Consider the following 16,598-nt stretch of genomic DNA (forward strand, 5'->3'; position numbering starts at 1 on the left):
ATGTCTATTCCAAAAGCTAAAATAACATATACAAAAATAAGTAATTGTTACTTCTCTGGATGATAGAATTTAAGGTTTTTTTTTCTTTTATTTATAATATTTTGAGTTGTATTACTTTGTAATAAAAAAAGAGTGATTTTAAAATGGAATACATTCTAAGGACATTTTATTCATATTAAAGCATTTTAAAATTCTATTCATGATTTTCTCATAGACAGCAATTAATGCTCCATCCAAATCACTAGAAATTCTAAATTATTATGGGCTCCATTGAAAATACTACTAAAATGAAAGCAAATATCTATTCGCAATTATTTCCTCATAAACTTATGTCCTTATACCATAAAAATCTTTAAGCAGTGAAAGGATTAAAATGTTTAATTTTTAAAGGAAAAAAATGTTATATATAAGAAAAGTAAGCAGATATTTTGAAAGCAAAGATCTACATTAGTAGTAACCTTTTAACCTTTACTTGTACTTAAAAATTAGCAATGATTTCCTAGTTTTGAAGAAAAAATTAGGCTTTACATCTCTTCTCAATAAGCAGAATGTTTTTTGAACCTTAAGAATCACTGTCACAGGTTGACTTCTCCAGGAAGCAGATTCTGTGATAGCATTTGTGGGGCAGAATGTTTGTTAGGGAGTGATCTTGGGATCAATACCTGTAGGATGGAGGGAAAGGAAGCAGGACTGGGCAGAAGGAAAAGCTGAGCTGTGATGAATTCCCAGTGTTTTCAGTGAACTCCATGGGAAGTCCTGAAGCTGAAATGGCCCACTGGTTAGCCATGTTGTCAAATGGGTCATCCCTTTTAACCCTTCCTCTGTTAGTTATTGGAAGACCATGTCTGGATGGATACACCCTTGGGCAAAATGGATTTTGCAGCTGAGACAATCCTTGAAGGGGCCTACAGCCAAAGGCTATTTGTTAATATCACTCTCAGAAGGTGAGGCAACATGTTCTTCCTTGAAGAGATCTGGGTGCTACATCTCCACATTTATCTCAATTGTGAAATTTCCTTTCTATTGGAAGTTTCAACTAAATGCTAGGCTCAGTATGAAACAAGTAAAATTATACCCAAATTTAAGGAAAATTGGAAATCTGGGTATCTAACACCATGATAGGGTATAGAATTCTGGGCAGTAAAGGTCCTATTTATGAAAAGTAGTTGAAACAATTATTTTAACTAAAAATGAGAGACCTATTAAGAAGCAGATGGGATTATCTGGCAAAGTGTCTAAGTATAAATATTGTATAAGAATAAAATAATCTTCTAGAGCCACACTTTGCTGCTAAATCTCTTTAAAAGATAAGAGTTGAAAACAGAATGCATTAACCAACACTCTAGGAAGTGAAGCTTCTGTACCCAGAGGGTTGCAGCTCCCTTTGTGCGCCTTCTCTGTAGGTCCACAGTGCAGGCACAAGGGAAGGCTGTACACCAGGAACCAGACAGAGAATGAAGAAGAATGCAAAAGAGTAAAGAACAACGTCCAGCAACAGAAAAAGATACCAGGCATAAAGAAGAACTGTTCTGCAAAGTCAAATGGCAAACTAATATAACACAAATACAATCTTTATTCGGGTTGGATCAGGTCATCTGGTACTCCACATGACCCAGACTAGACACACATTCAGTGCCCAGTAGTGTAGGTCTTCTCACTGACAGAAAATGTCAAAGGGAGAGAGTGCTTTCTTAAAACCTTCTTAGTCTATCACCATTCCTCTTAATATTCTCTAAAACCATAGCTATTCCCAGAAACTCTAATTCTTCTCCACTCTGAGCTCCCTGCCTCCCAAAACTTCTCTGACAGTTTCCCTGTATGCCCTTTCTTACCACCTTTTCTCTTTCTTGCTTCTGTAGCTTTTTATTATGTAGCTGCACATAGCCTTTCTGGTTTCAGAAAGTGTGTTTGTTTAGACCTACACTTGAATTTAGGAGACCAAATGATAGCCCCAAGTGACCAAAAAGAAAGAAAGAAAGAAAGAATCCTTTCTCTTAAGTGTAGGCCAATTTTCAAGAAGAGATAGACTACAAATGTTCACAAATCTAGTAATTATGACTTCCCTATACAACTAAGTAATTAATTAAAAAGTTTATCTGTATTATACTAATAAGAATAGAGCACTGTATTTTAGAGTTTCCCTATTAGATATGGTGGATTTTGTTAGAGGTGATTGGGATCTAGATCTAGATCTATCTGTGAATTCTGAAATAATAGATACAGAGAAGCTTCCTGGAACTATTTTACAGACTATGACTATTGGGTTCCTCTAAACTATCCTGGGTAGAGATAGAGAACGATTTGATGCTTAGTCTTTTTGAGATTAGAGGAAATAGTGTTTTCAAATTCATATCTTATGTTAATTTTTTGCTAGAATCCCTGAGTAACATAGCACATTCAGCCCCCTAGATTTCATTTTTTGGGGGGGAGTTACCATTTAAAAGACCTAAAGTGGATTGGACATCATCAAAAACACAGCCAATAAAAAACAAAGTATGACTAATTGGGGATAATTGTGGGCCAGGCAATACCATGGTAAATTTAAGGGCAGAAAAGTCAAAGGACAGTTTTAGGGTTCAGGGGTTTACATGTTTCCCATAATGATGGACCAGCTTCCTGAAGGGGACAGTTATAGGAAGAATGATATGCTGGTACAGGAGGCATTTAGACAGCAGTTGGAAAAGGGAACTACAGATTCTTGTTATTTCTAATCACTGTGATTCTAAACAATCCAGATTCCCATTAGAGGCAGGCAATATAAGTCTTCACAGTAAATATGTACAGGTTTCTGTAAGTTTCTATAAGAACATGTTCTAAAAACTAGGAATGTAATTATAACAATATAAACAAATTTCATATTTTTTTTATAAAGGAAAATCACCATTCATTCAAAAATACTTGATAAGCACTTCTTGCCAGGTACTGAGCTAGGTTATATGGTTGCACTGGCAAACAAGTAGACAAGGCCCTAGGGGAGAGAGACAGACAATTAACAACTATACAAATAATAGGGATTATTGCAGAAAGTGGCAAGATTTATAAAAATTTAAAAAACAAAGTGACTTATAGGTCACTATCTTAGACATAAGGGTTCCAGAAGAGATCTCTGAAAAGATGACATTTTATGTTGGGGCTGAAGTGGTAACAGTTGGCCAAGAAGATAAGACAAGGTAAGACAACACTTGGCATGTGTTAGAACATGCCAAGCAGAGGGAATAGCTAGCAAAATGGGTACACACTTAATGTGTTCAAGAGAGCATCATAGACAAATTGCCAGAGGCCAGGACATGTGGGACCTTAAAACTGTGGATTTTATCCTAGTTGCAATTGGCAGATGCTGGCAAATTTTAAGATAGAAAAGAAAATTATCTGATTTATATGTTCAAAGGCTCCCACAGACCACTCTGTAGAGCATGGACCAAAGGGGTCAAGGGTAGAAGCAGGGTTATCAACTAAGAGGCTTTTACTACAGTACAAGAAGAAGGTAAGTAAGTGTAAGAGTGAAGGTGGTGAGAGGTTATTGGAACTTGGAAATATTTAAGTTTGGTCAGATTCACTGATGGTTTGGATGTGAGAAGCCAGGAAGAGTTGGAAACAAGATTGACTGAGGATTTTGGCTTTATCAGTTACATGAATGATGATGCTAATAACCAAGACAGGGATCCTTGAATGGCCTTAAATGGAATGAAAACTTAGTGTATATGTTCACACAGACTTTAACTGGGAGCATGCACAAGTTTAGAACTTTGGAAAATAAAGTTAGGCACTTCTTAGCATCTTGCCTTCTGGCTTTTCTTTTTCCTTTCTTTTGCATCTGCAATTACGTGAAAGCAGAGAATAGAGATTAAGTTATTAGAGAATGTAAAACATATGTAAAGAAAAGGGCACATTTAAGAGTTAGTCTTTTTAACGTTATTTCATTGAGAATATAAATACATATAAGGTAGGTCTGAAAAACTTCTGGATTCCTTTTTAATTTCCTTGTTATATTTAAGATATTTTGGCATTCCTTGGTGTAGGCTATGCAGTGGCCTTCCTGGTCTCCCTTGCCAAGCTAAACAGACATCTTATTTGCCATGTCCAAGGGACATCTTTTACCTTGGGTTTTTTGAGCTCTCCCACTGAGGTATAACTAAGGGTATCTCTTGTGATCCTTTCTATAAATAGGCAATATGTTAGCTGCATTTCAATTGGGAAAACAGAACACTGTGGAATAAGAGATTTACTATAGGTTTTATAATTTACACAATTGTGAGAGAAGGTGAGGAATGAAAGATCAGAATGCAAATAGTTGGAAGATTAGAGAAAAGGCAATTACAATGGACCACAAAAAGAGGTGTGAAAAACTCTGTGGAAGGTAACTGCCTTTGTGTCTGGGGGAGGTGAGAGGGAGGTTCTAAAGTCATTGTAAGTCAGTAGGTCAGAGAGTCAGGAATAAACGCTGGACAGACAGTAGGGTAAAGTAAGAATACATTTTTTCTTCCATAAGTACAAACTGGAACCTATGCTGGTCACTTATGTCAAACTCCAAGGAAGCTCCTTGGACCTGCAGAAGAAGTTGCTGCCTTTGACCATCTTGCTATCCATGCCCAGGAACTGGAAAAGCTGAAGGAGATCTCATGGGAGCTAGAGAAACCGTGGGACTGGATGCTAATCCATGTGAACATGGTGAACCAGCACTTCAGTAACCACACACACACACACACACACACACACACACACACACACAAGTTCACAAACGTGCAAGTATGCAAGCATGTATCGAGCAATGTTGCCTGGGGCCCTGCATCAACCTTCTGAATATAATGGCTGTTGCTGCCCCCTTCCAAATCTCATGCAATAATTTTTTTTATGCTTTATTTATTTTTGGGAGAGAGAGAGAGGCAGAGCGTGAATGGGGGAGGAGCAGAGAGAGGGAGATACAGAATCCGAAGCAGGCTCCAGGCTCCAACCTGTCAGCACAGAGCCCAACGCGGGGCTCAAACTCATGAACCGTGAGATCATGACCTGAGCCAGTCAGACACCCAACCGACTGAGCCACCCAGGTGCCCCTCATGCAATATCTTTAATGGCCAACTCTAAATTGAAACTACTAAAGGGAAAGAAATTCTAGAAACCATAGTTACAGCTGAATAGACATGGTATAAAATTACCAGTCATGCCCTTCACAAAAATACCATGAGAAAGAAAACAGTGATTCACCTCAACCCCAATCATGGCCCTATTTAAAAAGACATGAAGTGAAGCTGGATGTATTTAAGACTTACAAAATGTGATGGGACAAAACAACTCAATGAATTCAACTTTCTGATTTCTACAATTTCATCTGAAATTCTCAGATATTATGACTAGCACTTGCATAACAGTTTTTATCAACTTGGCTACTGTTGTTAGTAAAATGTTGACCTGGGCGGATCATAGCTTTGACTCAGTCGCAATTCCTATCTGCCTATGTAAATAAAATGGATCAAGATTATTCAATTTAATGTCCTCTTTAATTCTGTTACAGCCTTTTATATCTAGCTTCAGAGTAATGTTTTATAAGTAGTAATCTTTGTTTTCTTGTTGCAACAGTTTAGTATCTTAGAAGGAAGTAATACAAAAGTGAGGTAGTTGTTTTCTCTCCTCTTTGAGCTGTAATTTCCATACATGACAGATCTCACCTTCTTTTAACAAAATGCATTCATCAGCTATAAGACACCATTTTTCTATGATAAAAGAAAACACCTTTCATCTATTGGAGAATATTCTGTCAGAAGTCTTACATGGCAAGACAAATGACAATATTAACATTTTTTTCTAAGATGACATTTCATATGAGAGATAATTTCCTTAATGAAGAGATGTAATCATTCCTGACACAGTAGGCAAAGAGAAGTCCAAATTTGAAATTAATGGCATACAAGAGAGCAGTTCTTATAGTCCAACATCAGCCTATAGAGGTTTACTTGAAGGATTATTAATTCCTTCACATTTCAGAAGGGGAAAAATGATAACAAGGGAGGAAATTTCATCCACAAATAAATGTTATTGTAACAGAAAAGTTGTAAAGAGAAAAAAATTCCTATTAACACATTCTTTAGTTCCCCACAACTATATTATTAATGAAGATATTATTAAGAAGAGAAATGACAGGATATAAAACCAATGCAAAGAAATCAGTTGCATTTCTATACACCAGTAATGAAGCAACAGAAAGAGAAGTCAAAGAATCGATCCCATTTACAATTGCACCAAAATATCTACAATTGCATAAAATATCTAGGAATAAACCTAACCAAAGAGGTGAAAAATCTATACACTGAAAACTATAGAAAGCTTATGAAAGAAATTGAAGAAGACACAAAAATGGAAAAAATCCCATGCTCACAGATTGGAAGAACAAATATTGTTAAAATGTTAATACTAGCCAAAGCACTCTACATATTCAGTGCAATCCCTATCAAAATAACACCAGCATTCTTCACAGAGCTAGAACAAACAATCCTAAAATTTGTATGGAACCAGAAAAGACCCCAAAAGCCAAAGCAGTCCTGAAAAAGAAAAACAAAACTGGAGGCATCACAATCCCAGACTTCAAGCTGTATTACAAAGCAGTAATCATCAAGACAGTATGGTACTGGTACAAAAACAAACACTCAGATCAATGGAACAGAACAGAGAAGCCAGAAATGGCCCCACAAATGTATGGCCAACTAATCTTTGACAAAGCAGGAAAGAATATCCAGTGGAATAAGGACAGTCTCCTCAGCAAGTGGTGCTGGGAAAACTGGACAGTGACATGCAGAAGAATGAACCTGGACCACTTTCTTACACCAGACACAAAAATAAACTCAAAATGGATGAAAGACCACGTAAACCTCAGACAGGAAGCCATCAAAATCCTAGAGGAGAAAGCAGGTAAAAACCTGTTTGACCTTGGCCGCAGCAACTTCTTACTCAACATGTCTCTGGAGGCAAGGGAAACAAAACCAAAAATAAACTATTGGGACCTCATCAAAATAAAAAGCTTCTGCTCAGCAAAGGAAGCAATCAGCAAAACTAAAAGGCAACCGACAGAATGGCAGAAGATATTTGCAAATGACATATCAGATAAAGGGTTAGCATCCAAAATCTATAGAGAACTTATCAAACTCAAACCCAAAAAACAAATAATCCAGTGAAGAAATGGGCAAAAGACATGAACAGACAATTCTCCAAAGACATCCAGATGGCTAACCCACACATGATAAAATGCTCAACATCACTCATCATCAGGGAAATACAAATCATTATCACAGTGAGATACCACCTGACACCTATCAGAATGGCTAACATGAACAACTCAGGCAACAACAGATGTTGGCAAGGATGCAGAGAAATGGTGGGTATTCAAACTGGCACAGCCACTCTGGAAAACAGTATGGAGGTTCCTCAAAAGGTTAAAAATAGAACTGCCCTATGATCCAGCAATTGTGCTACTAGGTATTAATCCGAGGGATAATGCTGTTATGTTCAGTGTATGTATGCTGTTTCGAAGGGACACATGCACCCCAATGTTTATAGCAGCACTATCAACAATAGCCAAAGTATGGAAAGAGGCCAAATTTCCATCAATGGATGAATGGATAAAGAAGAGGTGGTATATAGGAGTATTACTTGGCAATCAGAAAGAATGAATCTTGCCATTTGCAACTACACGGATGGAACTATAGGGTATTATGCTAAGCAAAATAAGTCAGAGAAATACAAATATCTTATGACTTCACTCCTATGAGGACTTTAAGATACAAAACAGATGAACATAAGGGAAGGGAAGCAAAACAATATAAAAACAGGGAGGGGGACAAAACATGAGACTCTTAAATACAGAGAACAAACTGAGGGTTGCCTGAAGGGTTGTGGGTGAGGGGATGGCCTAAATGGGTAAAGGGCATTAAGGAAGACACTTGTAAGGATGAGCACTGGGGGTTATATATAGGGGATGAATCACTGGAATCTATTCCTGAAATCATTGTTGCACTATATGCTAACTAACTTGGATATAAATTAAAAATAAATACATACATAAAATAAAATAAAATAAAATAAAATAAAATAAAATAAAATAAAATAAAAAGATGACAAAAGTTCATGTAGAGAAAGAAGAAAATAATGTGTTTGTGTTTTGGTCGATTCAATTCATATTAAATTTCATATTTCCCAAAAAAGAAATATCTGAGGACATTGACAAGTTATAGCTGACACATCAAGAAGTAGTAAGAAGTCGGCCACTTCATACTAAAGTAAGGTGTCAGACTCAAATTCAGATTTCTTTTCCTTTATTATTAATTCCAGTATAATTAATGCACAATGGTATATTAGTTTCAAGTGTACAATATAGTGAACAAATTCATATTTTGAAGAAAATGGTCACAAAACTCTTGGACCTCTGAGGTCTTCCATCCCCAATGGGCAGAGAACAGGGAATGCCTGTTCACTTTCCTCACTTTCATTTGGATGTGCAGAGGCCTCCAAGAAGCCTACTGAGAGAGCACACTGCTTTACTCCTACAGTGGTGAGGCATAATGAGTAGTCTGATTCCTGTCCAGAGAAATCAAGAAGTCAAGAAATTGGCTCACCAATTGCTATGGTGCTAAAGGAGAAGAGTTTCTATTGTTTGGATATTGGCCTGCACTCTAATTTGCCAAGGTAAAGTCTATGTGAGGGTTTCCCATGACTGGAGGTGGGCCATATATGAAGAAGAGCTCACCCTGGATTCAGTTCAATAGACCTACTGAAAGGGATCAAGGGGCCCATCCACAAGGATAGGATCTAGAATAGGATTCTCATAGGAAAGAATATCAAAGAAGTGTTCAAACACAGATTTATCTACTAGGGAACAAGAGGTGAGAGACCTCAGCGGTAGGACTCTTCTAAGTACCCATAAAAGCATCCATGAAAGAGTTAGCTCTAAATACCTGCCAAACCCAGGAACTCAAATCTAGCCCACCAAAGCCAAGTTCAAGTAAGTATATTCTTATTATCTTTTCTTCCTCTGTCTCATGCTCCAAATCTAGAATGGCCTGAAGTCAAGGTCAGCAAAATGGCACCTAATATCAGCACTAGCTGAAAGAAGGAGGAAAACTGTAACTTTGAATTAAATGCAGAGTTTTGATTATTATACAAGAACCAACACTCTAATTTCTGAATCCAGACTGTTTGGGCCCTGAAAATGTTTTTAAGGAATGTTTATTATCTAAGAGTGAGTAGAAAATAAATCCTGGAACTCTAATTTAATAGTGGAGGAAAACTTCCACTACTGGAAAAATTTAAAGAGATAATGGGAAGCAAAAAAAAAAAAAAAAAAATGTGTTTTGTTAGGTCTTATGCTTAGAGTTTGGTCAATGTAAAAGTAATTAAAAAAAAAAAACAAAACACTCACATATAAGTCTTAAACCAATTCTACCCTAAAAGGCTCCCAAGAACTTGTACTTGTCCTAGAGACAGACTCATCCTTTCCATTGTTCAACTATTGCCACCTCATTTTGACTCATCAGAAACTTTTTTAGCATTCTGTTAGGTCAGGGGGGCCAATGCTTAGCTATAATTGCCAAACTGGGTTGTTTTCCACTCAGTTTTGTTACACATTGGGGTTTGAGCCTAATTTTTCTTACTAATAATTACATAAAATAATTATATAAAATCAAAAGTTCTATATTACCTTTTGATATCTTCATTTTTTTCTCTCTTGTCAGTTTGGTCATTAAAATTGGGAAAATATCCGATAACTGTAATTGCCTCACTAATAGCCATTTCCAGATCACATAAAATATGAACTGAGAAAAGGGCCCAGTGAGTGCAATTTTACTGAAATACTAAGAACATAAATAAAGTTCTAGTAGGTTGAAGAGTGAAAGGGAGATAGGGAAATAGGTATCAGAAATGAATACCGAAATTTCTGGGAGCTCTGCAGTAATCAAATGAGAAATTTAGCGCTGTTGGAAAAGACAGATTGAATGAATCAATGAATTTAAATGAATGAATTTAGTTAAATGAATGAATTAAATGAATGACTTTAAAGTCCAACCAGAATTATTACAAATTCAATGTTTTAAAATTATCTCTTTAGAGGTGTCTATGGCCCTTTAGAAAGATTAAAAAACTATATATTTTTTATGTTCTATACAACTCTTGAACAAAATAGGTTCTTAATACACTTCATTTCTACACACACAACCATGTCCTCTAATAAGTTATGTGTTGTTCACCTTCTCAGAGTACAGTCTCTGCCATGTGTTTATGTAGGCTATAGAATGGGTGCAATGTGCACAAATGCTATTCCATTCCAAAGCTGTAGCTTACCACGTGTGGAGTGACAGTCTAACACACACGTATAGTGTAACAGCACTCCAGCTGGTCTTAAGGGCTAACTTGCTTCAAGTTAACACACTCCTTGCCTGCTGACTTAAGGCCCTTCATCTGTAACAGAACTAATTTGCTTTCTTTGATATTTGCAGACCACTGGCCTCGGGGAATAAGGAGCCAAAACTTTCCCAGGCCACTGAGGCCAGCATGTATGCTTGAAGCCACCTTGGCTTTCTGTTTAGCCCAGCAATCTTTTAGCAAAATGTTTTTTTCTGGTTAAAGTCACACAAATGACTTTACTGACCTCTGTGAATCTATAGACCTTCCCCTCCTTTGCAAAAATAAGAGTGCTCTTGCCCAACCACCATCTGGTACCTAGGAACAAGACCTTCTTGCACAATCAGTCCTGGACACCAAAAAACCAGAATTTCCTGCAATATTTCCGAGTACCAAGATAACTCTGTAGCTGGCATCATCGAGTCTGCATGTAATCAAGAAGTGTCACAGACCACTATACTCCCTTAACTGATTAAACCCATTTAAAACTCTGGGCCAGGTAGAAACCTAGGAGCTGGCCTTTGGACAAGAGTCCACCTTCTTCCCAGGTGGCTGGCCTCCTGAATAAAACTCATATTCCTTTCCAATCAAAACTCATATCTTGAGTAGTGATTGGCCTTTCAACTGATGGGCAGCTGAACTTAGGTTTCGGTAACAATAGGACAATGACTTAACATGTTCTTACAATACCTCCTCCTACAAGAGAATATTCTAGATGATTAATTTATGATGAGGTAGTAATAAAGACTTAAAATAATACATGAGTATGTTAATACAAATATTTGTTTCCTTATTTTGTATTATTATTCAAATTATCTAAGAATTCTATTTTACTGTTAAGTGTATATTGTTCAGCAAGTATCAGTAACAAGCAACAAAGAAAATGTGTTAGATAAATGAGAATCTTGAATATATTACTGAATTTCCTGCTGTATGAGTGCTCTTGTTTTGGATAAGCAGGAAGCAGTATTATCAAAGGTCCTTCTGATAATTCCACGGCCATTCTTATACCTGTAGATGATTACAAGAAAGTATTAAAAAGAGAGCAATCAATGACTCATAGTATAGTGGAAGCCCCTTAAAATACTTTTATCCTTCTAGTACAGGTGGTTGACACTGGGGGTCTTAAAAACATGATTCAACCATTTCTTAGGATTTCTATAAATATTTCTAAGAAAATAACCTTTCAATAACATTCTTCAAATTAAAAACAGGGTGCATTAAGAACAAAGCAAAATCATGTTCAATAGGAATAAGTTTCTCCACTCACTATGAATTCAGGTATCAGAAATATTAGTATTTACTTCTTGCTCTCATTAATACAACTACTCTGCTTACTCTTGCTCAGTTATTCCAGTAACCATGGCAGTGTTCCAGCCCACAGATGAGTATGTGGGATAAATTTGGAATTCAGTAATTGTTATGTGAATGAAAGAAGGAACAAACTATAAATCCCTAGGAAGAAAGGCAATAAATCTACTATTTTTCTTCACATGGGTTTTGTTTTAGGGCAATAATTACATGGCCAGAGGCCCTCAGTTTGACAGCACTACATTTTAATCTAGAAAGATGAACCTTAACCGGTATATGGCTGTCATTTGTTCAATCTATTTGCCCTTATTACCTAGGAGAACTTGATTTAATCACTGAGTTTCAGACCCAATTAATAATTGTTCTCAGAGTAACAATATTTTTAATGGCATGAAACTAAAAGAATTTATGTTATGAGGATAACAAGAATAACTCTGTGCCCCACTTCAGGTGATTCATATGTCATAGGAGTTAGCAATATAGCCACCATCTTTCTCAAGAATAAATTAACAAATGCAGGGTGCATATATTGAGTCTGAGGCCTGGGCCAAATGGACCCTGTTAGGAAATATAAAAAGAATAAGACATAGGGGCGCCTGGGTGGCGCAGTCGGTTAAGCTTCCGACTTCAGCCAGGTCACGATCTCGCGGTCCGTGAGTTCGAGCCCCGCGTCAGGCTCTGGGCTGATGGCTCAGAGCCTGGAGCCTGTTTCCGATTCTGTGTCTCCCTCTCTCTCTGCCCCTCCCCCGTTCATGCTCTGTCTCTCTCTGTCCCAAAAATAAATAAACGTTGAAAAAAAAAATTTCTTAAAAAAAAAAAAAGAATAAGACATATACATCTAAACAGCTGGAGATGACAAAGTAACCAGCTTATTAAAAATAAAAAAAAAAAATAAAAGAGCTTTTCAAGATAGAGGTAGCAATGAGACATAAGCATGGAACTTCGAAGAAAGAAATTTTATAAATGTTCCCACCTGGAACATGGATATGATGTCTGGAACAATAGCAGTCATTCTAAGATCATAAGGGGATCTTGAAAACAGTGATATGATCAAATGCATTATGTTTTAGAGGGAATAAAACACCTCTGGAGATCATATGGATAAAGGATTGCAGTGAAAAAGACCTTTGGGTTAAATTATTTCCTCTGTACATGAAAACTAGTGAAGCCTGATAACAATTTCACTATAGAATCAATAAAATAATTAAGTTTAGAATGAATCTTATAGAAGCAATATAAGCTGCCACCTTCTGTTACACTGAAGCCTTACTCTTTCCATATATTCCCCCACTGGAGGATCTCCCACAGTAAAGCTTTAAATTGTTTTAGTAGAAGTTAGGGCCTTTTGTTCATTCCACAAATAGAGATAAAAAACTAAAAGCAGATGCCCTGAGAGAATTAACACATTGGGTTAAAATCATGTCAGGTTGTAAAATGCAGGTATCATATTCATGTCTGAGATCCAGTTTTCACGGGTACTGCGAGAGGATAGCAGAAGGGTACTTAGTACCTGTAGTAAAAAGTAATTATAGTGTTGGCAGTGGAGGGCGGTGGGGAGGAGTGCAAAAAGGGAAGGTTAAGAATACTAAAAACAAACTATTATTTCAACATTTTGTCCTTGGGGTGACTCTGGAAAAGGAAATGCAGAGAGAAAACATTTTATTAGTAAGTACTAGTAAATCTAATCTAATGATTACTTCTTGCTAACATAATATTCATAAAAACTGTAGATGCTAAAAAAAAAAAACTGTAGATGATGGAGTATCAGAAAGTTAATTCATAGCAAATTCTGGGATAAGCTATTCACCTCCTGAGTAACTATTATTAATAGAGAGAAATGAGATGAATAATATAAAATTGTTTATTTTTGTAGTACTATAGTATAATATAGAACTATATTTTCAATTATGTGTTATATATGAAATTTCCTGCAAATCTGAGTAGTTATTATAAAAAGAAACAGGCTTGGGCGCCTGGGTAGCTCAGTCAGTTACGCGTCTGATTTCAGCTCAGATCATGATCTCACGGTTTGGGAGTTCGAGACCCATGTCAGAATCTGTGCTGACAGCTCAGAGTCTGGAGCCTGCTTCGGATTCTGTGTCTTCCTCTCTCTTTGCCCCTTGCCTGCTCATGCTCTGTCTCTCTCTCTCTCTCTCAAAAATAAACATGAAAAAGAATTTTTTAATTAAAAAAAATAAGAAACAGATTTATTTATTTACATGCTTAACCTCCTTCTTTCCCGTCTAGCTCCAAGTCCATCCTGGTTTAGGCCTGTGATTGATATCACAGGAAGCATCTGCCTTAAGCAGATCTGGAAGACCTGCCCATCCACCAAAAACCTCTTCCATAGACTTGCCATGGTACCTGAAAATTCCAGCAATGGAGTTATTTCTCCTCAATGAAGTAACCGGAAGCCATTGAGTACATATCTTTAGTAGGAGTAACTTTATGCCAATTTCACCTAGAAACATCTTGACACAATTATTTTGTCAGAATGGCTAGTCTGTCCTTGGAAATATCCTCAGGAAATAAGCTGTAGGCTTGCTAAGTTTTGATATGGGAGGAAAAAAAGAGGGAAATAAAGAGGCCTGTTGGAGGAGAAAACACCACATTAGGAGTTCCCTTATGTATCCTGGGAAATTAGTTTTTGATATAGAGAAGAGGCTGGCATTTCCAGGAAATTAGTGAATACCCTAGAGAGTGGTATAAAATCGATGACAGACTCTATCTTTGCAGTTTCACATATAGACCCTTTAACTTAGTTATGTTGACTTCTCTTGGAAAGAACCAAAAGCATGATAGACAAAAGGTAGGAATCTAATTAATAGAAGGTGAGAGGGCAAAAGATCAATTTAGATAAACTATAAAGCAAATAATCAAGTTAGTTCTCATTTTAGTCTGCTGACAAAATTAAACAGTACAAAATCATAAAGTTAGATTTGTTAATTATATATTTGTTCATTTTACACTTGCACTTACAATAATAGCTACACTAAAATATTTATCAGATTAAATGTAATGTGGTGTCCAAGATCATATTCTGGAACAGAAAAAGGTTGTAGTTGAAAAAGTAAAGAGATCAAGTAAAGTCTACCGTATTGTACCAACATAAATTCCATAGTTTTGACAAATGGTTAACATTAGGGCAAGCTGAGTAAATGGTATATGAAAGGTCTTTGGGCTATTTTATAACTTTTTGCAAATTTAAATTTATTTCAAAATGAAATGCTTATTAAAATTTTTTGTTAGAATAACTCTAGCTTATATTAAAGATTTTTTTGAAATCAAATTGTGAGTTATGCCAATGGCTCATTTGGGACTATCATGCCTATTATGCCAAATTCTCTAATGCCACTAAGTTTAATGTTTTTCCTATACTTTTATCTTCTTAGCAGCAATGGGTAAGGTGTTTTGTCTTCTCAATGGCAGAGGTAGTAATTTTTTTGTCCAATAATGACTTCTGCATCAGGTCTGGATAATGCCTTGGGTCATTTCACCTCATGTTCATTTTATCTGCACATTTTTAAGGGGACAGTTCCTAGTTTCATGTTTCTTTTACTATCTGATAACCAGAGCTGTAATAAATATCTCAGGCTCTGACCATGTTTTTCTCAAACAAAATACGCTTTATCCTTTGCTTATAGTACATAACGTTCCTCTGTATTTTAGGATGTTTTAATATCATTTTCTCATTTGTTTTTATTTGCTGTTATCATTTTCCTGTGTATATATTATGGGAAAGAAAATCATTTTGGCTTGTGTCCATTAACAAGAAAAAAAAATTTAGACAATAAATAGATTGGGCTTCACACTGGTCTGACAGAACAGAAAGACCCAGTGAAGACAGTAATCCAAATGGCAGCAAAAATTATCAAGATTAAACTAAGTTTCTACATACTAACAACCTAATGTTCTGATTAATTAATCACAGGTGAAACAACAATCCCAACTTTATTGACTACTGGGGCAGAGTGAGGTTCAGTAGCAAAAGAGCAACACAGAGAGCTTTTTTTTTTTCTTCACATTTTGCATTTCCAAACAATCACTTTCGTAAATGAGGGGTAGAAGTATGAAAAAGATTTCAGAAATAAAGAGCCGGAGTGGTTAAGAAAGATTACTGTACGACTAGCAGCGTGGTGCAGGGTCGCCTAACTTGGCTGTAGATTTTTTTTTTTTAATTACAGAAGGCCATGGGGAGAGGAGGTGAGTGAAGCGGCTGAGATCTGGCCACTCTCTGCAGGTCCTGTCCCGGCAGAGAAAAAGTATGCTAATTCTCCCAACCGCACGCTTCAGACGTGAGGTGGAGAAAGCCCCCTGTCTACACACCTCCAAGAAGCTACTGTCTCACAAACGGTTGAAGACAAATTCCCTTCCCCACTACACACAATGAAATTGTTACAGACCTCAGGTCCTGACACATGTGTCCCAAGTTTTAAATGCATTGTCTCCGGGCTTTTACTAGAGATTACTCGTCAGTGAACGAACAGCCTTTCGGCCTCTTCTTTCGCTGCTCAATTTCTGTCTTTTACGCTTTTGGTTTTATTGTCTGTTGGTGGTTCTTCTCGTGTGTGTGTGTTTTGTTTTTTCCACTCCGCTTCAACGAGTGAAGACTCTGTGGTACCTTTGGTTTCCTCAATTAGCGGAAAAATTCCTTCGCGGCCTTTCAGTCTCCAGTGCCTTCCCATGCAAAGTATTCATTCCTGAGGTATCCACTGTGCACCCGATTGTCCTTTGCCACAGTGCCCCTCGACATTTTCTCAGTGTTTTTCGCTGCTTTACGCCTAAACAGAAGTCACTTTTTCCCACCTACCATTAAGGCAAGCCGCTCAGCGCCTGCGCCTGTGCCAGTTGGTGGGAGTCCATCATACAGCGCATGCACCGTCTCCGCCGACCCGTGCGGAGGA

General features: G+C 36.9%; 1 protein-coding gene across 3 annotated transcripts in view; it reads right to left on the reverse strand.

Annotated features, from left to right (window-relative positions):
- FAM237B (family with sequence similarity 237 member B) overlaps positions 1-16,593 on the reverse strand; it is a 29,261-nt gene extending 12,668 nt beyond the window's left edge. Inside the window, exons 1-2 of one of the 3 annotated variants that reach the window (XM_045497006.1) lie at positions 16,098-16,593; positions 11,302-11,394 (exon numbers count right to left, since the gene is read on the reverse strand). The gene's annotated coding sequence lies outside the window, so the exon portion shown is untranslated. The remainder of the gene's footprint in view (positions 1-11,301; positions 11,395-16,097) is intronic. The other 2 variants (XM_045497007.1, XM_045497008.1) reach the window with 2 other exon arrangements.
- Between the last annotated feature and the right edge of the window lie 5 nt (positions 16,594-16,598).

Source organism: Leopardus geoffroyi, chromosome A2 (assembly GCF_018350155.1).
Source record: "Leopardus geoffroyi isolate Oge1 chromosome A2, O.geoffroyi_Oge1_pat1.0, whole genome shotgun sequence".
Taxonomy (NCBI): domain Eukaryota; kingdom Metazoa; phylum Chordata; class Mammalia; order Carnivora; family Felidae; genus Leopardus; species Leopardus geoffroyi.